Source organism: Amblyomma americanum, chromosome 6, assembly GCF_052857255.1.
Source record: "Amblyomma americanum isolate KBUSLIRL-KWMA chromosome 6, ASM5285725v1, whole genome shotgun sequence".
Taxonomy (NCBI): Eukaryota; Metazoa; Arthropoda; class Arachnida; order Ixodida; family Ixodidae; genus Amblyomma; species Amblyomma americanum.
The window spans coordinates 105,389,293-105,416,887 of record NC_135502.1 but is presented as its reverse complement, the minus strand read 5'-3'; positions in this window follow the sequence as shown (position 1 = coordinate 105,416,887).

Genomic DNA, 27,595 nt, shown 5'->3' with positions numbered 1-27,595 from the left:
GAACGTATATAGTCGTTACTAGACAATGCACAAAAAGTAAAAAGCAGCCAACTCGATGGCACATTAAAATATATATAAGATTATGCTCCAGCTGGTACTGCGCCTTTGAACTGAATTTTGCCATCACGTTTTTGTTCTCGTTCTACGTGGGCTTCAGGTGGGTGGTTGCTTGCCGGAAGGCAGAAGTGGGTGCTGGGTGGTGGGAGCCGGATCGATACAGGTGGCCGGGTGGAGACTTGTAGGTGGGAAATGCGTGCTTACTGGTCGGTGCTGGAGGGACACCCACCACATGATTATTCCATTGCAGCTTGCTTCCGAAAGGCTAAGGCCATCACCCCCCCCCCCCCCCCAGCACACACACACAGACCTTCAGTGGTAATTTTTGAAAGAGGACTATATTGTTAACGCAATAAAAAAAAACATTACTCTGTACTCAGATACCTTAATAGACGACATAACATTGATATCGAGAACAGTCCTGGATAGGGACGCAATAGCGAGGAATACCATGACACCGCACAACCGTCAAAAGGCGATTTGGGTGAAACAGGCCCGCATCATCATATGGAAACTATAACGGAACGAATAGGGCTGCCTTAAGCCCTCCTATCCCATAAACCACATATAGCAAAGCAAGTATGAATGATTGTCAGGAAGTTATTAGGGCCTTTCAATGTAATGTAGTTTGAAAAGATGTACGAAAACCTTGCGAGAAAAAATGAATGTGGCCAAGTGTCCCACTCAACTATGAGGGAACTTATGGCCAAAGCACAATGAAGCCAGTGCAAATACACCACTCTCCGCTCCACCCCCCCCCCCCCCTGCACACACACCCGTACACAATTCCTCACCAAAAGGCTGTCATGTATGTAAGCCAGATACGCCAGACCAAGCGCGGACTCGCTTTTCTGTGATTTGATACCGAATAATATTAGGAGATATCACGACACCCCTAGCTTCTGGTATGCGCCCATCAGGCCCCAGACAATACAGGTGGTCTGCGGAATTATTACGGAATGAGCACACTGGTATAGAATAAAGATTGTTGACTTTCGCCTCAAACTTCAAGCTAACAGCAGAACCGTTGTCAAGCATTGTGCCGTAGCCAGATATGTGGACATCCCGTTTACAATATTAATAATGAGGATAATTTTCCTATTTTACAAAGAAAAAAGCAGCCGCGAAAAAGCTGCTTCGGAAAGCAGCTTGACGGTGTGACTGCCCTTTTACTGATTGACTTACTGACTGCCCCTTTTTCTCTCAGACACACATATTTCCTGGCATACTCTATAACGCCCGTTCCTGCTTATACTATCTGAATGTGTATAGCCAATGAATGGAGGTTTTCCGACAATTCAGACGAAAGTAGATTCTCTTAAATTGCTACACTTAAAAAAATGTTCTTTTGTAGCTGTTTTGCGTTTGCAGAAGCCATATAATTGTAGCTACAGAAACTGCACAAAATGTTTCGTCGGTAGGTAAGATCTAAGGGAAAAAAGTTAAACCGTAAAATGAAATCAGACCTAATACATTCTAACTACTTTGGGGCAGAGAGCTCTGACAGGCAATGTTTTATCTCTCTGAACCCATTTCTTCTACAAGATTAAGCGTCGTCTGCAAGGGCCAAAAGAAAAAAAAATACGTAAGTGCTTCATTATTTTACATAACATTTACCAAAGCGGGTATCAACCAAAGAGTACCCTTTCAATGCCATTAAGAATTCACTAAGAGGAAATGCTTGCGAAGGAGATTCTTCCAAACTTGCAAGCCAAGCGGGTTTTGGAGCAGACAAAAAAGGTCGGGTAGAAAATCAATATTAAAGAAAAACGAATTATTGAAAGGAAACGCACCTGCTTGGCTCGTGAAAATATCACGGGCAATATGCTGCCGCAATAGTGTGATGCAGCGCGACTGAGCTATGGGCCAGAGCGCCGCATTCGTGTTGTATTAACCAAACATTGGCTAGAACTGCTTCATGTTGCAGTAATTTCCAGCCACACGGCTATAATACACAAAAGTAAAATGCACCATTTATGTTCAAAATTCGCACTCAATTGCGGCTAGCATACATAACATATTTTCATTTCGGTCTGAAGAAAGGAAAGTTGGTAACCAAAATCAATACAAGACAGATGAAGCCATTAAGACAGTAATTGTCTGAGTTATATGTAAATGGCTGAGCTATGTTTTGGCGCAGCTATCATCATCGAAATGTCCATGAAGCTGAAGAGCCCTTAATATGCAGCAATAGCAGCAAAAGTATCCAGCTGCAATTTGACGTAATTAGATTTGTTGAACAGTGCGACCGCTGCTCCAGACAGCCTTGACACAAAGCTAGTTGCAGTTCTCAAGCGACATGCGCACGCTCTCCAAATATAAAATCTTACACGAGTGCCAGTAATGTTTTCGCCGAAATAAACTGTTTCTACAAGCCTCACTTCTTGCAGCTTTTCTTTGACAGTGAAGACCACTCGAGAACTAAAGGGGAACTGTGTTGTGTTGTGTTGGGCTTTACGGCACATAGGCAACTCCTAGCGGGGGAACTACCCAGAGCAAAATCTTCTCGTAATATGCGTTGTGGGGCTAATTGGTCCATTCACAGAATTATTTTTCTTATACTGTCTCCATCGTCCTTACCGTGTTGTCTTAGTGTGCGCAAAAAAGAATTCCGGAATCTTCTTGTCCAACATGTGCAAAAGAGAGAAGAAACATTGCTAATGTTTTTGCCATCTAGGCCGATTCTCTTACTGCAGATGCACGGCGCAGGCTCCGCACACGGCTAAGCATCAGTAGTAAATTTGTTCCTGAAATAAAGGAGATGAAACCTCTAAGAAGCTCAAAAATTGCAAAATCCTTTCTTGGCCTGTCTGCGTGCGTACGCAGCACCAGAAGCTAAGGAGCTCCCCATTTTCATTGCGCTGAATTGGCGGCTCAGGGCTGTGGGTGCATCGCCACTCGTCCCCGGGCCAATTTCGCCCGCCTGCTGGCGCAGGTTTTCCGTGCGTGGATCCTGCTTTCGAGACCCCCGTCCCGGCAGAGGAGTAGCCAAAACACTGAACAAATAAAGAGCAGTGGTATATTTGCAGAAAATAATTTCGGGAATAAAGACTTGCTTTTGCTGAGAGAATACTCTCCGAAAATAATTTATCACAATTATAAATTTCAGTTGACGCTAACAAAATAACAGTAATTTTATTACACTAACTTAATTACCACCTTATCTAGTCAGCCTTCAGGTGAAGAGAAGAAATAACTGCACTGCTAGAAGCTACCGTCCAGAGCTTCAAGTGGAGTCCTTAATCCAGGAAGCCCAGAGGACACAGCCTCCTTTTGGGCCTTCTGGAGTAGCCGCTCCTGCCCGTCAAGGGTCGTGCTGGTAAGCCGTACATCCCAGAATTCGAGTATTACTCCGCAAAAGAAGAGTAAAGCGTTAATTCAGGTGCTGGATTAAATGAGAAACTGCCTTTGGCTGGGTGAAGCGGGAGGCCTTCCATTCAGAGCTCTTGCAAGTTTCTTTCCTGCCAATGATTTTGCATTCAGGTATTGATAGCCAATGTAATCCTCCAAACAGTTCTTAATCTTCTTGAGTTGAATCTGTAGCTCGCTTTTATTTTGCGGTTATGCCCATGTGCAGGCCTAAGTCTCCATGCGTAGTTTATTTTGGCTACATTGTGAGATTGGTACTATTTATACAGCGCATACAATCTTTTTTCATGACCGAAAGGCAGTATGTGCTTGGTATTCTCGTGCAACAGTAGATGTCCTGAAGAACGTTTCAGTAATGTGATGCTCTTTCTTCCCAAAATGGCGGCCTATATCTGCCACTCTCGTTCCAGCCTGAATTTGTCGCGAGAAGGTACGTTTTATTGTAAAGTGCCGAAGTTGCGGTAGCTGTGGTGCTAGACCATTTTGATAGCTTGATTTCAGCGTATGCTGTTTTTCCTCAACTTAATTATGAGGAGAGACCGGCAAGACTGTTTGGTAATGCTAGCAACGTCATCCAAGTGATATTTTCTTTGTGAGTGCTGCCAGATAGTCTGTAGGCAGAAAAGAAAAATGTAGGTGTGGATTAGGGGCCCAGAAAGTAATTGTTTTATCACAGAAAATAAATGCTAAGGAGGTAAGTTATATGTTACTTATAAGATCTTCATACAGCGAACAAAATAACCTCGTTTTCTCCAGCTAACCATCAAGCGTAATTTTCTTTTCCCGTGGCAGAGCATAAACCGACTTTCTGAAATGCATGTCATTTTCAAATGAACACACCTTACAGTTTAGAAGGCAGGCTAGGAGTCATTTTGTTTCTTCACAAGATATGCCCACACTGCCTGATTATTAGGGCCCCATGAAGATATTTTGAGTAAAGAGGATAAGTAATTTTCAAAACTATTTTTTTTTATATAATAGGCTTAGCGGACGCCAAGGCAATGCCCTGCCTGGTTTGCGCTAGCACAAGTACCTCGTCGACATCGCTTAGCGTCACTTAGCGCTCACTTAACGTTACCTGGACATCACGCCACCCGCGATGGCAGGTTGCCAGAACACTTCCGGTTTGATGACGTCGCTTTCTATTTGGTGTTGTCACGTGGTATGTGATGGCACGCCGCTTAGTCTTTTTGATGAGTCGTAACTAAAGCTCTGAAACGCCACGTGATATGCCTGGTCACATGACATCATTCACTCCGACACACAGACCATAACACATTCGGTACCCAAATGTGACACCGGACGCCGCCAAACGAGCCGACGCGTGTATGGGACATAGAGCCACAGGCCAGAGTCTAGGGACTCTAGGCGTTGGACAGAAAACTGGCTGAAATTCCATGACGCAAGTGTGTGCTCCAGTGCAAATTTTCGAAGTCTACCTGTTGCATGCACACTCGAAATTGGGATTGATAGGAAATATCCGCTGTGGTGAGTATAATTAGTGTGGCCTCCTCTGCTGGGTGATTACCTGTGATGCCGATGTATTCTGGTAGGCATTATTTAGACTACCAGGCGATCCTCGGAACGTGACAACTGATTTTTAAATTTAGGCTCTTGAGGTAAAGAAAAGCTCTTCGCAGCTTAGTAATACTTGGTGCTAGAAGTGTTGGCGGACATCAAAAAACAGGCGAATCATATCAAGTAGGGAAGTTATTAACTGAATCTTAATAGCCAAGTTATGAACTATTACAGATAGTCACATTATTGCAATTAGAGACTTTTAGATGGCCGTTAGTAATAGCCTTACCAGTTTTTATAGTGTCGAAAACGCGATTACTCTCGCCCCCTGTGGCTCGACAATATTTGGCGACATCGTGCCAAAACATATGCGCTTTCGAAAAGTATGAAGGCAAAGCAACGCCTTCACTGCACGGAACTAGATGAAATAAGCAAATTTTGTCGAGCCGCAGCGCCCAGGGTGACCACGTTTTGGAAATTTTAAAAATTGATACGCTTTTTACTAACAGCCAGCTGCAAATCTCTAATTGGAATCGAGCGCCTATCTGTGATAGCTAAAAAGTGAGCGATTAGAATTTACTTATTCCCGTGACTAGTTAACATGATTCGCCTGTTTTTGACGTCCGCCAAAACTGGCATTACGGCACAACCAAGACCTTATCTCGACCTCAAAAATCCTATTTTTAAGAATTATCGATCATCTTCACTGAAAAACTTTGGTCCGTATTCTGAGTTTGTGGTATAATAAAACAGTCATAATCTGCCGCAGCGGCTACACCTCATTGGTCGAAATGCGGGAAGCGGATGTGGTGGTTCGGATGCAGCGAAAAGCGTGGAAATAATCAGAGGGTGACGTCAGACACATTGCGTACACTCCTCTACTAGCAGCAGAAGCTCAAGGACAGGCAACAAGGCGGCGTGCTCTGAAGCGGAGCCTCTCGCTTCGAACTCGTCGCTGTTACCGTGTTTTTTGGCGCGTGAACAGGCTATAAACAATGTACGGGACTTTCGCTTCGTCTTATCTTGTCCATAACAAATTAGACGGACAATAAATTTGGCCTGCTTTTTTATTTCGCTGGACGATTCAGTAGCTTCTAGGCCTGACGAGCTCCGGATTGCTGTAGAAATTGTTCTCTTCATTCAAACCGGACGGCGCCACTGTCACCGTAGTTATCTCGTCTGCTTATGTTAAATGCTTAAACATAAAGCACAATGACCCGCAAAATACTTGCGTTTACTGCGCGCAAATGTGAATTTCCTATTCTATAACTCATATATTAGCTTTTGCATTCTCCTGCATCATGATCGTGTCTAATGTCTGCCAGCGTGAAACCGCTCATGTGCACGGATGGTCAGTCGCCAGCGACGCGCTGCTACATTCACGCGTTTTACATGCCAGAGGTGGTTTTTCGGCGTCTCTTACGGTTCACGATAACCACGGTGCTGTGGCTCTGTATTGTGCTCGCGAGTTAGCTCACAAGTTAGTTTCCAGGCTTCAATGGGCATGCGTGCGTTTCGTTCCATGAAAACTATGAAACCTATGAAAACTTCGTCTGCGAAATTTACCAACGCATCTATGAGGAGAAACACGGCAAGAAGATTTTTTTTAGCTAATCTCTTTTATTTACTGGCAGCAGAAAAATTAAAAAGCTATCAGTGCCATTTCGCAGCTCTTGCAGTGCCTGCATAAAAGGAATGAAAAACGTAATATACCGTCTGCACAACCGTCCGATAACAGCGCCAACTTACGTTCAGCGATGTTGCAGACGGCAATTCGTCACGGCGTCTTGGTCCAACACGGCAAGGAGCGCGCATTGTGCCGCGAGTGAGTGTATGCTACAGATTTTCTCCTACGTTCTCTTTTACTCTCAAGATAAATGTAAAACGCCGTGTTATGCGAACAAGCTACTTGCCTTTTATTTACCATAGGCGATCGACGGCTGTAGCGGCCGCCTTCTGTCACTGAAAGCCACGCATATTGCGCACAATATTTTCTTTTTTTAAGTACACCTCCGGCCTTTACGGTACAGAAAAGAGTACCTGAACTATTGTTTTTATTTGTTGAAGCCCATTGGGCAAATAAAGCCGCTTTCATATTACCCCCTTACAGTGGAATCCGATGCGTAACCAAACTTCTGGCTGAATGTTTCTTCTCTCGCATCGGTCTCGTTCCATTTGTCGGCAAAGCGCAAACGCGCCGCTGGACGTTTCGTTGCGGCAACCGCAACGCAGTTACATCCTGCCGCCCCTCACGGTCGCAACTGAACCGACATTCGCTTCCGATTTTTCGACCAATCAGCTGCGGCCGCTGCGGCAGATTATGACGCTTTTTATTATGACACAAACGCGGAATACAGTCCCTGTTCAGTAACATTGTTAACAGACGAGCGTTATGGTGGAAACCCGGACATCACAGGCGGATACCTTTTTTAGCGCTCCGCGTAACATTCGGTACGTGTAAGCACTATTCTTTTCACGGCTTTGCCGACTCAGCTAACATGTGCAACTGGAAGGTACGATCTGGGGTCAATAGTGATTTTCCAGGTTTTAGGGGCATTAGACGAGTGGACTTCCGCTCGTTAAGAAATGTACCTCATACCGTGAATTGTTTGAGTGCTCCAAGAGTGCCCATCCAGCAGGCCTTGGTCAACACTTGAAAGAGTAGAACATATTGCACCTTCGAGCTCTGGCGATGACGGCCGTCTCTATTTACCTGACGCAGCGTCAATATTTCGGATAGAGAGGAAGAAATTCATTCGCGAATCTCTAGAGATGGAAAGTTCGCTGGGAGTAGGAGTTGTGATTGGGGTCGTAGGGCACGCTTGGTGATGCTTCGTCAGAAGTCTTTCTCTACCTCAACATCTCTACATATTTAATGCAGTGCGACAGACTTGAATAGGAGGAGGGGGTGAGGAGACATCCGAAGGCCACGTATAGCATTCTAAATGCGTCGCCGAACAGGCGTGCGAGATATCCTGATCCTATATACTGTGATTTTGAGTGTTAAGCGGCATGCGGCAGACGGTGCCAGCCGAGCAAATAAAACCGTCTGTTCCAATTTCTTTAGGTTGGGGAATGGGACACAAGCCTGGTAACACAATAAAAATGAAAATTATGGCGCACAAGTTCATTTAAAAAAAGAACCTAGTCAACCATATCCGCTTGCTTAATAGTAGTGTATTCTCTACATCATGACATATGTCAACACACTGTGTAGATGACGGAGAGGACAAGGAACTTCCTACACTTTAGGTGATTCCTCTTGGATCTGCTGCTCTATGTCTAGAGATAAAACCCGGGAACCGCCGAAAAAAAAAGGCAGCTCGGAAGATAGACGCGGCTGTATCATTTGGTTCGATTACAGAAGCGCAAAACAACAAATAAGGTGACGAGTTCCGGAGACCTGGTTTCGGCTAAAGCAAAGAGAATCAAAGGGTGTCTAGACTCGGGGTTGTCAAGTCGAAGTAAGGCGTCCAAGTCTCTTTCGATGGCGATTCGCGAGAAGGCGTGCGAAGATGTACAAACGCGGTTGTCGTAGCAACGCTGGCTTTCCCGAAATAGGACGGCCGGGGCACAGCGAAGAGATTGCACGTCGGGGTCCCTCGCCGGGGGTTGGAGCGCAAAAGCCATTCGAAACACACACTAGGAGCTGTGAGCGCTAGCGTAATAAAAACCAACTTTGGGCTGTGCCCGCCACTAGCGTTCCCTCTGCGCGATTTTCGCCATGGAAGCAACCATGAAGCGCAAGAGATCACGCGTTCATGTCACTTTGATGGAGGCGACGCTGGTAGATACTCAGATTGCTGATGTCGTACGTCGCCCCGGATGTCTTTCCCGTCCTTGGAATGCTTCACGCTTCATGTATTTCGTTTCTTCTACTATTGCAGTGTCATCTGCCTGCTTTGCTGTACGCGCTGTCAGTTCTCGTTAAAGGTACCCGGTTGGTTGAAATTTCTGGGGCCCTTCACTACAGCGTCCCCTATAGCCTGGGTCCCTTTGGGACGTTAAACCCCCATAAACTAAACTAAACTAAACTAAACTAAACTAAACTAAACTAAACTAAAGAGCCTTTTCTGGTAGGGTACCAAACCGATTATTCTTCCTGTTAACCTCCTTACCTTTCCTTTTCTTCCTCCTCCTGCTTTCCTATTACTTAGTGTGCTTAATTTACTACACAATCTATTGCCTCTGCTTGTCAGCGGCCAGCTGCGCATAACATACGTGTCACGAGAAGTCCAACTAGCACAGGGCATGAAGGATGAATGCATTCCTAAATCGAGGAACATAACCATGTTAGCTCATTTGTACAGCAAATGCAAGGAACCTTAGTTACGAGATTCTTTAATTCCACACGCCCCGAACACACTTAATGATTAGCCTGCAAATTTGGCCTCGATTGTATGGCCAACGTCCAGAATTAAGTAGCTGCTAGGCTCTCAAAATGGGAGAAAGGAAAAAAATGTACTGTTAGGGAATTTAGTTTTAACGTCATGAACGTTTATTGTCATGGACAGAGGTGAAATGCAGCCGCCAGTATAATTCTTCGTGTCAGAAATGTGCGTCACTGGCCTATCCCCGAAATTTTCTTGAATAAAACCGCAGTAAGAATTGAGCAGCATAAAAAGCTTCATAGGAAAAAATTTGCGGCAAAAATTATCAGCCCAAGGAAATCGCAGATAACGCACAACGAAGTTTTAATTTTCAATGGCGGGGCAAACACGTGAAGACCAAGTGCAGCTGTGCGATTATTGGCTTGACTTCTATAAAATATATTGAATGTGCTTTACAGAAGTAGATCGATTAATTTCAACAAAGAAGTTATGCTCAAATATATTGAATGTGCTTTACAGAAGTAGATCGATTAATTTCAACAAAGAAGTTATGCTCCTGGAGACTCAAGTAGAACTGAGTACGTGACAGTTCCCAGGCAAGCGCAAAGAAAATACTTATAATCCGTAGTAGAAAAAAAATTACTTTACATAAAAGGTATGAGGAAGCGTCTGGATGTGCAATAACGGTTCTAGTTTGAAAATTATTAATCCGCAAAAGCGATGTGCATAGTGCAAAATAAAATGATGCTCATACTCTGCAGATACAAGTGCGTGAAAGCCAGGAGGCGCTAGATATTTCTTGTTTCGATTTGCTCCAGTCGGTATGGTTGTGCCTTCACAGGAGTTCCAGGGAAATAGGAAAGTGTTATATAAGGAATATCCTTGCTTTTACACGCATGGTAGGGTTCGATGTGTTAAGAAAGAGGATAGCGTTCATCAATAAAACCATCGTTGAAAAGGTTGCTAGCTAACAAATTAAGGCGCTGTGCAAGCTCATATTTGAAAAAAACATCCTACTACGACACCTCCTAAAAACTCGCGAAAACATTCTTTCCTAAACCTGCAGATTTTGTGTGACTGCAAGCAGAACGCTAAGGTTCTGCGGTCGCAACGTGTCACAGTCGCTATTTATTTTTGTGCAGTAAGCATGTAGAATGAACCAAGCACAAGGACAACGAGGCGAGAAGAAACTATACAAAAGAAGCATCGCAGAAGCTGGCCGCCACGGAGACTCCGGCTCCTCATGGTCGCAGGTGGCGATGGAGGTCCGCTTGTTTTTATTGGCGGCGTGGGGTTAAACGCGCAAGCAAATTCAGAAAAGGCCTCCCCGCAGCCTCCAGCGTTTTAGACAGCATTGATCGAAATGGTTGAAGAAGGATTCAAGGTACTGAGTGGTCACTTTAGTGTCACTCCTCATGGTCCCGGTCCCACGTCCAGCATTATGCCCTAACGAGAGCAGGGAAGTGAAATGGGTAGTCACCTGGGATGGATAACCCATGGTTTGTGGGATGGGTGGGGGGCTCGAAACCATTTTCAGGCGTGCCTGTTTGACGTTCTTGAAGATGCATGCATGCACTAAGTAAAAAAAAGATAATCTGACCAGGCAATAGCCGCGTTTTCGCACCACTCAGTAGTCGAGTCCATTATTACCGCAAACTTTCATAAAAAATAGAATGAATAAAAATGAAAGCGATGAAGGCCTCTTCGCAACTTCTTCGGCGGATGATTTGTGACAGTGTACAGTGAGAAGCCGCCAACTATCTTTTGTCGGCTCCTTTGAAAATCTCGGGCTTTAATACTGTGTTGCCACATTCGGTGACCTTTCAAATCACATTAGTCTATGAAATGGCGTGCTTCGACCGATACGTGAGAAGTACATTGAACGTTAAGAGGTTGGTTTGTCTTATTATATTTTGTCTATTACTGCCACCCTCAAAGGAAGGCTGTGGCAGGTTGTGATTCAATGATATAAAATTCACGCAAGAGAACATGCTCAAAAATTTCATGTCGTTGGTAGGATCATGTATTTCTCTGTTACAGCCAAAGTATGTACACTGCAAAGTGAGAGCAACCTTATAAGACAGATTCACCAAGCAGTTAATTTCTCACCACCGAGAACGAAGCCGCAAAGGTTGGTTAGAAATGTCGTGCTAGATGTGCAGGTAACAGGGCGTTCATACAATAAATTTGATTCACTAAATGCATGTGGTAATCAATTTACGGTTGCTTGCCCATCCGCAAAGCACCGGCGAAATCTGATGGCTCTGCTTCACAAAGATTACACACGTCCATACAGCCACACAGCCAGAGAAGATGCTACCGCGGTGTTAAAAATTTGTTATCGTGGTTGCCCAGGCTCCTGCAGTGCTGTGCTTTCTGCTGCATTCCGTTGTGCCTCAGTTTGGGTGATGGGCCACTCCCATCGTGTCGGCAGGTGCCGCTCTCCTTTCGTCACTTACCTGCGCGCATCGATTCGCCACCTTCTGCTGCTTCCTTAGGCGGGCCCGCCGCAGACGTCCAACTTCAGCCCGCATGCACCTTGGTGCGCCTTCTTCCTCCGTATCGAACAGTTGTCTCGGTGGCACGCCGTCTGCTTCCCTGCTGCAGCTTGCTACTCTACCCTGAGTGCACACAGATGCGCTGCAGTGAGAAACGCAGCGACGACTCGCCTCCCATATGAATTTCTGGCCATGGACACTGCGCGCTCGCTACTCCACACTTCTTTGCTATCGCCGCTTTCGCCGCAGCAACAACTGATACTTTTCTTTTCAGTGTGCAGCAAGCGACCCGAAATTTTTTTCATTCCTCTTCGCAGTCCCCGTGGAAACTTTTGCTGCTTATATTTGTTTTTGTTCAGGACTACTTCCCGCCTTCGCGCATCTCCACGGACGTGCCTTTTTCATTCTTCCCTCTTTGCGACTCTTCCCTTCCCAAGTCTCGGATAGAGAGACGCGAAAACGGTGGGTTTCGTCGCCAATGATGGCGATCGTTGGTAGATGTGAAACAAAATGTGTGGATATAAAAATACATCTTTACAGGAGTCTGACTTCATTCAAAACCATTCTGTCGTCTCAGATTTCAGACTTCTTGCAAGGTGCATCAATTCCAGTCTCTGTGAATTCCGCCGAGATGGACTACGAATTAGAGTGTTGTTAAAAATCAATTTTATTCCTCCTCTCTTTTCTCCCGCACTTTCGCCACGACGCGCGCTTTAAATGTTTGCCCATTACGAGGAATTCGAGACAAACGCTTTAGTTCCCTTGACTGGCAATACGGGGCGCATTGCTTTGAACGTTGAGAAACAGCCCGTTGACATCATTCGTCACAAAAAAGAAAATAGTTAATGATGAGTGGCAGCAGAAGAGAGCGTGATAGTCCGCTAGTTTTAGCGGCGTATGCTGGGCGCAGTCCCGAATTCTCGGTTTGCCTTCGCTTTTCCTTCGAGACCACAGTGCCTTTGCAGCATGCGCTGCTTCCTCGAGCGTCTGGAAAACCTGAGTAGTGAGCCGCTTTGTGTAAATTTTACTTTAAAAGCCGCCCTGGCTGTCTACTGCTTTCAAGGGCTTAAGGAGGGCGTGTCCAGAAGTGTGCGGGCGCGTGGCTTGTTCCGCCTTGAAGCGATCGGTTTTCACCGGGTAAAACTCGCTCCGTGATGAGGCTGAATAAGACTAGGTAAAAAAAATGACAGGAGGCTATGGCATAAAGACTCAACAGATATGGCGGGTCCGCAAGTGGAAAGTTCACACATCCCTTACAATTTGCATTTGCCTACCAAGCAGTACCCTGGTGCCCGAAGTGCAGACGCCTGCCCTCCGTTGCAACGAGGTTCAACACGCGGGGCGGAAGCGTGCAGCGGCGCCGTATCGCACGCAGCTTGTTTCCGGCTTCCTCATTCCGGCTGTTGCTTTTTTTTTATATTCCAGTATCTCTTCATGGAGCTCGTTTGCTTGCCTATGCTCATCCTGTCTACACAATTCCAGTTCTTCCTAAAAGGCTTGTGTGGTGTTTCGATAAAAGAGGCTTCGCATGGCGTAGGTTTCAGCGCTTTGAGAATTTTTTTTCTCTGAATATAGGCCAAGATACATTACAAAAGAGCTGTAGAGAACACGATACGAAATGCTGAATGTGTTCTCCGCGTCTACTAAAGCCGCGAAACGTTTTTCTTCTTTTGGATGTTTATGTTTTTACGCTCTACACTCGACACACCAAACGAGATGCTGAACAATCTTTCTAAAGTAATCTGCTCCACCTGGCGAAGCTTTTCTAAACGCATAACGGCTGCAATTAAGCAATGGTGATAACGATCGAGGTCTGAATATGTGTCTGGTGAAGCCACGGAGCTGGTCGGAGAAATGTGACCTTGTGGAGACCCCTGCAGTGTCAGGCTATGTAGTATGGTGCACGTATGTTCTCGTATTCGGTGCTGCTTCTTGATCAGCCTCCATAATATTGAACGTTTCAAAAATTAACAGCGTTAAAAACGAAGAGGAAAGGGCAGAAAAGCACAGGCCTTAGTTTTTGGCGTTATTAATTTTCGGCATGTATCACCAACCCGCCCTCCTAGCTATTGTGTTAAATTTCGTTTCTAGTACTACGGGCTCTGCTACGTGTCCCAACCCTCACCTGACAGTGCTTCGCCTGTGTTTTCTTCCCTTTCGTATTCGCATTTCGCGCGCGGTGTTAATTTTGAACATGTATCACCAACTGGCCAGCCTAGCTATTGTGTTGAACCTTACGCTCGCTGCTGTGATCATCAAACGTACAGCGAATAAATCATCCAACGTTAATAATATGTTTTTTAAAGAAAAATCTCATTACAAGCGAAACAAGTATTTTGCCTTGGCGACTACTTTATCTTCGTGTCATGACTTTAAGTGTATTGCGTAAGCGAGCGTTTTTTTTTTAAAAATAAGTTTAAAATGTGGTCTGGTGTACTAAGCAGATCTGTGCTAAGGATAAATGAGCATTCCATGCCGTGCTCAAGAAACTGAAGCTGTAGACAGGCTGCGCTACTCATTCCAGATGTTTGCCCCATGTAAATTACCAGATGAGTTAACTTCTTTGTTCACTCCTCGTTTGGAAGAGTGTAGAAAAATCGGCACGTTTCCCTGCGGACAAAACTATTCTTGGGATGATTGTACTCCATCTGTTTCCATAATATGCCTTAGATTTGGTTTCTTGACCTGAACACCATTTAACATCATTCAGCCACTCATTGCACTCACCATGAGTAAAGATAGCCTGTTTTTTTTTTGTATTGCAGTTATGCATTTTTGGCCTCCAACTCACCGTTTCCCTGCATTAAAAGACTAACCGTATTTCACCAATATCTTTAAATCTCCCTGACAGCAAGCTCCTGGTTGTTAAAATAAGTGCTGATTCAAGAATCAACCGCCACCAAACGGCCCTGCGATACTGTGGCGTTGCTTTAAAGCCAGCAGGGCGCGCTCAAAATTTTCTTTTTCGTCTTTGACATACTTGACAACAGTTTCTGGCAAAATTGTTGCGTCAATTTGGAATTTGCCACCGGATAGTTTTGCTGCCTCTTCCTTCGTTGATATAGCTACGATTAGAAGACATTACCGAATGAGAGTGGCGAGGGTAGCCACGTTCGCATGTAGTAGACAGAATCTGGCTGAGCTTATGTTTCAGGTAGAGAACAAGCTTTCAGGACCATGGCCATGCTAAAGGTTGGGGTAAGGAAGGCGAGGGGCCGGTTGGTTTATTGTCAGGTATGGGGTAAGTTCCTCTCCAGACCCTGTAGTGAAGTCGCGTTTACAGTCTCCGCCACGTCTGGGATTTCGATTATCGGCACGTGGGGGGGACAACAGAGCCGATTTCTCCTGGTGCCATCAGGCCTCCGAGGGCGAGTCGCGACTCACTTCACTCGCTGATGCAGAGCTCATATAGAGCGCAGGCGTCCAGTTTGTGCTGCTTCTAAAACCCGCCACCCGTGGCGTTTACATGAGTCCAAAACTTCGGATGAAGTCGACTTGACGGGCTGAAATTTGTCGTGCTCATATACGCATGATAATGAGTAGGACTTAGCGACTGTGGGGTTGTGCCGAGTCAGCTCGACTGCTGTGAGTAGTCTGATCCCAGGAAGCAGCGGTGACATAGTCTGTGGTTGACAGCGTATAAAAAGGGGGCTGTCCTTCATTTTGAAGAAAATGCAGGAGCACTGCCGCAGGAGCACAGGTGTCAGCCCTTGAGGCCAGCAAGTGATTTTTGAATAAGCAGTGCCTTTGCTTCTACGGATAGGCCGGCCTGTCAGGCGCTTCTAAGAACGGAGGGAGCAGATGCAAGTCGTGGGCACCCAAGCTGTAGCCGTGAGTGCCCATGAGCGCCCATGGGCAACGTACCCATGGGTACCGATGTAAAAAATTCAAAAAAGTAAGAATTTGCGTTTTTGCTCAAGGTATATGTCTGTACTTCTTTTATAAGCAGTAGAAAACAGTTGTCCTCAACGATTTCTTTGCTTCGGTGCGTGGATCCATAACTAACCCTTTACTACGGATCCAGACGGTGATGGTATGCATTACGCTAAAAAAATGAACATAATAAAGGAATTGAAAATTGAAATTGAATTAGGATGAACCCGGAGGAAGCTACTGACACTCAAGGCAAGATACATGCAAGCGTTGTTCAATCAAGAGTTCCGGTTAGCAGGAAGCGAGATGGAAATAGAGGGCCTTGTCTCGCATTGGCATCGTCGCGCCTTCGGTAACAGCTGAAGGCACACCGCCATTTTCCGCGGCAGCATTCGCAGTGGAACTCGACGGAAATGGCGTCCTCTTCTTATGTGAATCCTATATGGGTGAAGCCTGCAGTCTCGACAAGCGCCACCCACTTCTGCATCCCATCATCACCCTTCCACCCACTAGAAGGCTCGTCAGCAGTGGAAATAAAAAGCGATAGCGAAATAAAATTCAAACAAGCAGCGGAATGCCAGCTTCCTTAGGGAAGCACCACACACCAGCCCTCTACACCCCCCGCCCAAATGAAGGTTGCCCGCTCACCCATCGCCATGCTCGATCAAGCTCCACGAAACCTTCAACATCGAGACTAATTTTCCGCAAAATATTGCCGCTATAACGTTAACCAAAAAACTATGCACACGACCACGAGGTTGATTAAGAACATTTGTTAGTTGGTAATATTCGGTCATTTAGCTATAACAGGGATGAATAAGTATAGGGTGCACTGAGGTTGATAATTCGTATTAGCTGTTTCCATAAATTCAGACTCGAGGTTAAATACCTTTAATATTTCTTCTTCCGTACGATACATATGATAACACAAAAGTAATTGTGACTGAAAAAAATGCAAAAGTGATCACAATTTTTTTAGGAATAAGATCGCAAAGACAAAGTCAAATTCATTTTCAGCATCCCACGTGGACTGAACAAGTTTGGTGTGTATGAAGGGCGAACAAAATTTCTAAACAGAGCACGACAATGCCTGAATCCTTTTGCAAATGGCAGAACGCAGAGCCGGCATAATAAATTGCATGCAAGTTACAAAAACAAACTACAGCTTCAAAAAAAAAGGTCTCAGCAAAGATGACGGAAGCCAACAGTCACCGAAAACAAGGAGCATAGGGGACGTTTTCTTTTCTTTTTAATTTGTGGATTTCATCTAGTGGAGGTTAATAGCGTAATTATTCGGAGATAGTTTATTAGAAAGAAGAAGAAAATACAACTACATGCCACCGGTGAGATCTTAACACACGACCTCCAAATTTCGAATCCAGAGCTCTACCAACTGAGCTACGGCGACGGCTGTGCAATCTTCTGCTCTAGGGGGTATTTGTCTAAAGTGGGTATTTTATGTACTTAGGGGGTATTTATGTAAATTTATAAACTCAGACGAAGTACGTTTTCACTTCATGTACACCCTCTCACTTTCTGGAATATCCTTACGCCACAAGCTATATTGTGATTACTATTTTCAATGTCCGGGTAAATGTCAAGTTATAATCTAATTGCATGGTATAATCTAATCTAATATTTTTGTTTATTGGGGCAACGTTCCTTGTGCCATTATTTATTCTTTGCGTAGATAGATACACGGCGGATACCCGAAGAAAGTCTGCGAAGACCCAGTGGTGGTGTCCGCATATCCAGTCGTCTACATCAGGCGGTCGACCTGGGGGGTTCGCATCAAAGCCGGTGCTTCTGTATAATGGCGTGCAAAGAGGATCCGGTCCCGAGCAGGTCTTCCAGTGTGCCCTCGCAAACAGATGTGGGACAGAAGGGGCAAGAGTCATCAAACGGGGCTTGGTACTGCGCCTGCCACGAATAAGTTATCTCTGGGGTGAGGGCGATGCGGAGGCGTAACCAGCGAAGCAAGACTTCTTCGCAGCGAGCAAGGCCACCAGGGAGGCCAGTACCACAAATTGGCAGAAGTGCTCGCGTGGCGCGTGGCGCGCCATAGGTTTTATTTTTCTAGAACTCTTGTCTTCTGTGAGGTTGGGGCCAATTGAAGGGGACGTGGAGGTGTTAAGTCACGACTTGCTCCTTTCTCCAAGGCTTGTTTGGAGCGTGCATTTTGACGGATCCATCGTGCCGGTAATGTGAGAATACATTCTTCAATTATCTCCTCTATTTCTTGCGCCAAACTGCCGGAGCTCACAACACGCCGCAGAGTACGGATGACACGTGAAGAGACTGTGAGAACGTCGGTGTGAGTTCTAGAGGGCAAAATGCGCGGTCAGAGGATGCGAATGCGTCCCGAATAACCAGCATCTCCACCTGTGTCGACTGCCAGGTAGAGCACCAAACGTATGAGCGTGTTGCTATTTCTGTTAATATTTCAGGAGAAGTGATAGCGGTGGTCACGGTAACTTCGCTCACACGACATTCAACATATGCTATGTATCACCGAAGAGTATTCACGCGCAGATGAGGCGCCATCCGGCACCACACTAGACTCACTCAGGTGGCTAGCGGATCGTGTGTGTAAGGTGGTCATAGGCCGACTTTGAACAGTTTACTGATAAAGCCAAGCTGGTCGTGTCGGGCAAGCAAGGATAGGTGACAGATAGCCGTCTTCCGTAATGCTACGAATCTTCCTACTGTTCATTCTTCAAAGCTTGCGTCACGCAGCTTCACCGCTTTGTTTGCGATGCGTGACACTATATTTTGCAAGAGCTTCGGCTTTAGGGACAGAGCAGCATTCTATGCAGCGAACTTCACAACGCTGCTGAATGAGTTCATCAAGCGTATTTAATTGCGCATAAGGATGCATGGAGGGGGTAAGTCTGCGAAGACCCGTAATAACGCATTGCTGCGCGATTGACAGGTTACAAGTCAGCCCTATCCATGCCTTTAATGTGATGTAATTCGACTTGGTATGTCCAACTTGGATGCAACACTGAGCGTGTGAGAAGTCGGGAAATGTTGGACGGGGCACCACCTGACTTCTGAGAAATCTGACGCAAGAGATGCAGCATTTGGGAGACCTTCTGGCATCTAAGCAGCTTAAGGGAAATAACATTACTCCACGGAATGAAAGCTAGCTCAGGCCAAATATGCCGATGTGTAAGAACCACGACGGGGAGGTATATACCTCTTGAGTAGACCTGTCGGATAATTATCACGCGTAGACAACTGGCTATTCCTTGCTCCTGATTAGTAACACTTCTTTTTCAAATTTTTCGTGTCACGCGGCTGAGATGTAAGGAGATTTCGGTGGGTTTATTCTGTACTTATTATTCCCTCGCATTTACCTTAAGACTTAAGCTGCGAGTCAGCGTGCGTATTGTCTTTCTTTCTTTCCCGGTTTCGTCTCGTGTGCCCTGTTTGCTAGCAGTATCGTGTCATTACATGAGCTATAGGGTTGAAATGCACGGCAGTAAAGTAAGTCTTTAAGAAATAAATTAAGAGGGCTATAGCAGTCCGATATTAAAGTGGTGTAAAATGTGAATTTTTATTTTTCTTCTTGAGGAAGTATTACACATGTCAGAAAAAATGTTGTTTATTCATCACCTTGGAAATCATTATGAATTAACCAATTTGAGTTAAGCATCTCATTTTCAAGCACACGCAGTATGCTTATGGCAGTTTCATGAACACATGATCAGTGGTTCAGTGGAAGCCTTCCACATCTTTTTAGAGTGCTTGTCAGAATTTTCCCAAGAAAGAAAAAGCCTTAGGCGGAGACTACAACATTAATACGACTGGCGGCGGTGCTTGAAGCACGGTTTGCGAAATCACTGCTCTGCCAAGATGATGTATGAACACAGTTGAAGCATTTACCAGAATAAAAGAAACTATTAAACTGCTCATGAGCGTTTTAAAGCTAACTTTAATTCATTGTAAATAATCAGTAGTGTCCTAAACTGTCTTCTTGGTAGCCACATGTCCATAGTGATACTTCCCCACACAAGAGTGAACGAAATGGTTAGAAATACTAAACTTTTCTAGGCAACAAACGAGCGCGTCAGTTGGCTTTAAAGATTCCCAGAAAAATTATACTAGAAAGAGGTTTTACAGAAAAAAAAAATAGGCTGCTCACCGTACGACATTTTCATTAGAACATTCTCAACACTTTATACACGACATTTTATACAGAAGCAACAAAGCTACAAAACTTACCTATATCCTCGGATCGCAAAACATCTTTTGAAGATAATAAAAAGAAAGGCAATAAACCTCCAGCCACTCATAATTTCCAGATTCCAATGGTCTTAAGTGCTACAAAGCTGCCAGAAATGCGTTAAAAAGAATTAAAATTCGAGAAACCGCTATTATTTACTCCTTTTCTCTTTATGCGCATAGAGACAAGATGCGGATGTATTTAAACGAGGTTATTGGGCGAAAGCAAAACACCGGACCTACAGAGAACGTTTATGCGGACGGGCGCCTTTTAAGGAGAGATAATCTATTCAGTGCATTTGGTCATTAGTTTACACACAAATATTGCTAGTCGCCACAAAGCTCACCATATGCAGGTCAGTGCATTGCAAAGAAGGACACTATCAATTTTCAAGCGGCAAGCACTGCTAATGTTGTTTCAATTTTTGCCTAATTAAACAATTCGTGTAAATTTGATACTGATGACCTCCAACTAAGATCTGCCAAGCACGTCATATATGACATTGCACCTAAATTAGCTTATGTTTATTAATAATGTTTAGCATCAGGTATATTTCTTGAGAAAATAGAAAAATTGTAAAAGCAGTTGGGCTGCATAAGAAATGTCACAAGCTGGACATAAAAAATGCCAGCTAGCTGATCTGCCACAGTCTTCTAAACGTTCCGAAATATCAGCGATCAATGAACAGCTTTCCGCAAGAAGTATGAACTTATTAAGACGCTCAATGTGCTTTTTATCGAAGCAAATCAACAGAAGTTGCAGTTGAGGCACAGGAACCATGCATACTGCAAAACGTAGAAAATCAGTTACCTGTAATCTTTCTGTAGACTTGACAAAAATATTCGGTTGCATGGATCACAACCTCCTAAATAATAATGTTGAAGCATAACATCAGGGGCATTCCCTTACAGTTACAACATCTTTAGAAGTAAACAACAACAAATACTTTCATATCATCCACGTGACAAATTTGTGAAGTGTCCCTCAGGGAGGCATCTTTAGACCATTTCTATTGAACATATACATAAATAACATTGCCTTTATCTGCCGAGAAGATCAAAATTCGCAAAATATGCAGATGGTATCATTTTTTATATGTGTAATTCCCACATAAGCGTCATGATTACAACAAAACGTTTGCCAACTCAAAATGAAGCTATAACAGCGTTTTTAACAGCCGAGTCAAAGAAACGCCAGCTGCCATCTTTAAAACAAGAGGTGCACGTATTCACTAACCCACAAGATAATCTATACCTCAGAAAATGTAGATGTTGTTTGTCTCGTTAAAAGCACTTGGTGTGCTTTTAACGACTCATTGCAATAGTATGTTCTGGTGGATATTACAATTCAGAAACTTAGCCGCGTCGCAGGTATACAAAGCTGAAATCGTTACTTCTTCATGTTCATGTTCATGTACCAGTTCATGTTGTACAGCTCTTAGCAACGTCACCGAAGCTGATAATTTATAATGCACTGCCTGCCTGAATTCAAGATTACTGCCATCTTGTACGGCGCGCAACATTTGTTTCTAATCCCTTTGAACCACTACACATGCAAACATTTATGTGTGCCATTGCAAATATGCACTACTGATCGCACACCGAAAGCCTTTTCACCATATTCTTACCTGAATATATAACAAAAAGTCATCATCTTTACAAGCGACCACTTTTGTGCACTGACTACTTCCTGAAAAATATAGCCATAAATTATTAGCAGAACACACCCAAATATGATACAGGCACAGATGAAAAATGGTGCAGCCCTCTTTCGAGAACAAATTATCGTCACCAAATTATTGCAAACAGCTTTCCATGGCTACTTAATTCTTACGTAAACATCGGAATTGTCATCCAAACCCTGACATCATCGGAGCTCATCTGTCTTGTGAAAGATATAATTTAAATGTCCCTTGTAAGTTATAACTGCGTTTTCCATGTTTTCGCAGTGCTCTGTTTTATCGGTCGGCCAATACTCAGTCTGGGCAAGGAACCATTTCAGCTGCGAAATAGTGGCTTTCACATTGACCTCCTCCATTTACTATATTGGGCCCCAACAAATGAAACGAAATATACAGACGGCAGGTCCTAATAGCACTAAAAACATTTCAAAGGTAGATAGAGCAAACATCTTACACGAAAAACAGTCAGTACTTTGTTAAGTAACATCAGAGAAACACACCGCCGAAGCTTTTCTATAGTGACCATGGTCACAAAGAGCACGAGGTAAGAATTGAATGCAAAAAAAATTGAAAAAAATTCACGACACCCTAATAACCTTCCATAGTAGATAATTGAGCTGGTTTGTAAAGTTTGTTGAGGCCGTCTCTAACTGGTTTATCTGCAGAAAAAAATTTTCAGGTCCAAAAAAGCAATATGCAATACTAAACATTTGTCATTTCTGTGACGCTGAATGCACTTCTTGCAGTAAAACTGCTCATTTTTTGTTCTACTGTCGCCGAGATTTCTTCTTTTTTTCATTCTTATTATATAACCTTGGGGTGAAATGCAGCGAGCCAGAGCTTCTCCCAGCTACGAACTTTTTATTCATATAGCACAAGTACTGCTCAGCTCTTCCTTTTATTTAGATTGTTCGTCATGTCTTTGTTTTGCTGGCATTCCCTATTATAGTTTCTTCCGATCAGGCTGCATAATATAAGCATTTTTCGCATGATTTTTGTCCTGCTTGCACGAACGATAGGACGACATCCGGGAGCGGAAGGAACTGAGTGGATGGCAGGCAGCGACGAAGCAGGCGGCAAGACGCCACTGAATCGATCAATCAACGTCTGTCGAGGACGATTCATGAGTGGTGCCACTCAGGACGGAATTCCTAACGAGCTTCCAAGGTCCGTCCGAAAATGTCACTGCCACCGAGACATGATCTCGGGAGGTTTCCAGCTGATGCCTGCAAGCTCCCACCATGTCCGGGTCTTGTCGGTGTCGGCAGAGCCAAAGGAATAATATAAAAATAAAGCAAGAAAAAATGCAGATGCCTCGAAAGCTATCAGCAAGCTCTCTACCGATGTTTTATGTTTTATTGAACATAGGGTCCATTTTTCCAATGATTCACCGCTTCGAAATGCGAGCGATCGATCATGGAAGTTCAGTGCTGCCAGCAGGCTGCTTAAAAAGGAACAGCGCCAACACAGGACGAAGAGAGGAAGGTACAACACAGGCGCTGACTTACAACTGATGTTTATTCGAAAGGTGCTCACACATATTAACTAGCCTCGAGGAAAGCTGTCAGCTTAGTCAGCGACAGGGATGGTGTAAACGTTCGGATAATTGAGACAAATTCTTAAAAGCTATAAATGTTTTAAAGAGGAACGATGCCTGTGGGAAGTATGGCATGAGAAAATTGGACAAACAGGAAGATGTATCAACGAGCGTCTGATAGAACACTCGAATTCATTCAAGACCGGCACAGGGTGCAAGTTGGCCATTCGCTACAAACAAGGGTCTTGCGTGCCAGCCCTGGACAAGAAAAAGGTTTTGAAAATATACTACAGGAAGAGAACACGTGAGATACATGAAGCTTACCTAATTCAAAATCATGGCGACACGTGTGTCAGCAGTCCATCCATCATTATATTGTCACAGGAGACTGCCTACCTAGACAAGTAGTCTTATCTCACTTTTTTAACTTCTTAACTATTTTACATATAGTGTTTCTTTATTTACCCGTTCCTTTTTTACCCGACCGCTTGGCCATTATCCATCCTTCACCTGCATCTTGTTGTTTTAATTCTCTCCTCACCCTTACCACAGGCATCGTTTCTTGTTAAAACATTTATACCTTTTAAGAATTTATAGTTTTTATCTGGCCCTTTACACCGCCCCTGACGTTGACTCAGCTGGCAGCTTGCCTCGAGACTACTTAATATGTATGTGCACCTTTTGAATAAACATCAGCTGTAAGTCAGCGCCTGTGTTGTACGTTCCTCTTCTCGTCCTATGTTCGCGCTGTTATCTTTTCAGCAATGTTCAACCAACTAGCCCGCAACAACATCCTTGTGAACTTCATTTCTTTTACAACGGCCACTTTTCCTTCCCATATGCTCTCGCATCCAGCTGTTTGCACCAATCTTCTGATCACCGTCACTTTCAGAGCAAGACTTTTCTCGTATTGCATAAAGAATCCATACCTGCCACCAGCAAAAGCCATGATATTGGTACCATTCTCACCCTTACAAAGACACCTCATCTGCGACTGTGTAAGATCTTCAGATCAGAAGCATGGAGGCAAGTTCGTCTCGCCCAAGATTTCCTGCTCACGGCTTGCGCTAGCGCATGTCGCCCTGGTCGCTACGAGCACCCTTACGTTCAAGAGCTCAAAACGGCAGAACGGCAGACATCTGAGTTCGTCTGGAAGCAGATGCAAGCTGCCATCCCAAGGAACGTGCGCCCACCAGCCCGTACTCAAAAGAAGTTCGAACATAAGGAAAGGCAGTCGTTCCTAATCATGTGAGGAATGTGCTCAGCCTTGGCCCAAAATTCTGCGTCCCGCCGCGGCGGGACAAAACCGAGCTCCTGAGCATCGTCCAGAATACAGCCTCAAAAGCCAAAGCAGAGGACACCAAGGTCTTAATACGCCAAGGCGTCGATGCGCTGCCCAAAGAGCCGTTCACGGGCGGAGCAATCAGCACCACCAAGGTTGTATATGCACTGCGAAAAAGTGAATCAAAGCTTCTTCTATCCTACAAAGAATTCAGATTCGTCGTTGTAGCCAATCAAACGCACTCCCAAGAGACCAAACAGGTATTAGGATATAATTTCGAAGAAGTCAATAAAAGAGCCCTAAATAAAGAAAAAGCGGTAGCGCAGGCATGGTGCCGGAAAGCAGGCTTGGAAAAGTTGGCATCAAATATAAACAATTGCTAAGGGCTGACCACGAATGCATTCTTCTCTGCAAAAACACCTAAAGAAGCTTCTCGTTTCCGTGTATTAATCTCCGAGCGAGGAACCCGGCAGCAAATGGTAGGCACTTACTCGCAAAAATCGATGTCGGCGCTCGCAATTGATGACCCATTCGTCCTAAAAAATACCGACGAGGTATCGCGCTACTTACAGCAAGAGCGCCCTGAAGGTTTGGACGTTTTCTCTGTCGACATCAGGGGCCTCTACTACTCTCTGCCGCAACCAGCTCTTCTAGGAACCGTCGGTAAAGCAATAGATTAACACGGAACTACTCCCTTTCAAAACAGCTATGGCACCAGTGCTAGCATGTTCCTCGACCTTCTGCGGCTCTACTTTCAATCTTCAGCAGTCTGCTTTGATAGGAAACTTTACAAGCAAAAGGATGGCGTGCGTATAGGGTCCTGCTTAGTACCTGCGCTTAGCGACATGTTTCTGGCAAAATTTGACAGGAGAATACTGCCAAATCTTAACTACGGGGCCGTAAAGATAGTGCGATATGTGGATGATTATTTTCAAACCGAACGCCGCCAACCAGCTCGCCACATCGGAAGGCATCATAGGCCTGTTTAAATGAAAACTGGCAGGTCTTTCTCTGACTTCAGAACTTCCGGAAAACAATGAACTCAGGTTACTTGATATGCCCCTCAGAATTAGTGCGGATCACGTCTGCTGGAGATATGCGCCACGCTCCATTAAGAGCTCCCTGCCCTTTTCGTCAGCGCACTCGAAACTAGTGAAGCGCAGCATTGCCACATCAGCGTTAAGGAACGCGCTGAAAAGATCATGCTTTCGCTGCATCCCGAACAGCTTTAAGGCACAAGTCGGAAGGTTGACAGACGCGGGGTTCCCGTTGTCACTCCTTGCCAGCTTGGCAGAAAAACTATTTCAAGAGCTTCGCCCCTCCCACAGCGCCAACAGCAGTCCGGATCGATCAAGCACAGTGGTAATTCCGTACGTACACGAAGCAAGCCACAGACTCACGAAAAAATTCCGAAGAACACGGAGCTCGCGTGTCTTTCTCGGCGCCCAATGAACTAGGATGCCGCTGTAAAACAGTTAATCAAGAACATCTAAGCACAGGCAGCCATATTTAAAACCATGTGTGACGTTGGCGGTATGAGATACTGCTATCGTGTGGTATGTCCTATATTAGAAAAACAAGAAGATGCACCAAAGAGCGTCTGATGGAACACTCGAATTCACTCAAGACCGGCACAGGCAGTAAGTTGCCCATTCACTGCAAACAATGGTCTTGCGTACCAACCCTGGACAAGACAAGATTTGAAAAGATACTAGGGGAAGCGGACACGTGAAATACATGAAGCTTACCTAATCTAAACCGTGGCGACGGGTGTGCCAGCAGTCCATCCGTCAACCTACTGTCAAAGGAAACTGCCTGTCTAGACGAGTGATCTTATCTAACTTTTTTAACTTCTTAACTCTTTCACATAAAGTGCTAGCCACGTTCCATTTTCACCTGACTTTATACCCATTATCCATCCTTCACCTGCATCTTGTAGTTTTGATTCTCTAATGTCACCCTTACCACAGGCGTCGTTCCCTGTTAAAACTTTTATAGCTTTTAAGATTTTATCGCTTTTATTCGGCCTTTTACACCACACCTGATGTTGACTCAGCTGACAGCTTGCCTCGAGACTGCTTAATATGTGTGCACCACTAGAATAAACATCAGTTGTAAATACGCACCTGTGTTGTACGTTCCTCTCTTCATCCTGTGTTCGCGCAGTTCATTCTAAGCAATGTTAGACCAACTAGCCCGCAACAACACTCTCGTGTACCAGCAGGTAGCGGAATATACCTACAACATAAGCTCGCGTAACGGCTGCTGACGCTGGATACCTTGAATACGGTAGCTAATTTATTCTATGGCCCTTGGCCGCCTACAGAAAGGAAGATAATGGCGGTCTTGTGGGCTGCGCAGAGGTCTAAGATGGCGGAGTAACAGTTTTTGCATTCCACACATAAGACACGTGTCTCAGACCAGAGGCCAGAAGACAGGCCGAGAAACAGAATCAATGTCATGGCCACTCTCGCATAGAGAGGGAAGGTTCTAAATTGGGAGTGTGAGTAGAGAAAGTGGGTGGGAAGATTGCCCGTTGGAGGCACAAGCCTGGTACGCGTGTTGTGCACCGGGATAGAAATGCCAGTCCTGGGTTTGCCAGACGGTTTTATAACGTAATCATGACATGGTTACGAAGGCTCCGTTTCATGACTTGCGGACGTGGCAACTATCGGGATGGGAATTATGGTAGAAGGTGCAGCACGCTTCAGAATATGCGAATTCGCGTGAGGCATTCCACAAGGCGCTTAACACCACAGGCAAATGCTAACAAGGAAAGTTTAGGTCGATAGTATAGGTTTCAAAAATGATAGCTTGAAAATGACAGTTACACCTCCCAAGCGACATTCTTCTCATCTGGAGTGGCCAGAAGAAGAAAGACACCCACGTAAAGAAATTTTTGGAGGCACTAAAAATTTTTAAAGCTGTTAAACTTAAGTCAAAATTTGTTCAGGAAGCACAACGAAGTGCTCAAGAAGCCAAAGTGGCTTGATTTCTTTTGCTTTGTCTACACTGGATTCGCACAGCACAACGATACCCAGAAAATGTCGTGGTCTAATACGAGGCAAACCATAAAATGAGAATAGAGGTGAGTAGCCGCAGCACATTCGTATAGTGCAGACTTTTCCGCGCTCTTAATCCATAATGCTTTAACGACATTTCCAGGCTTTATTCCGGTTCCATGTATCATAGGTACAAAGTTCCATGCATAGAGCTTCATC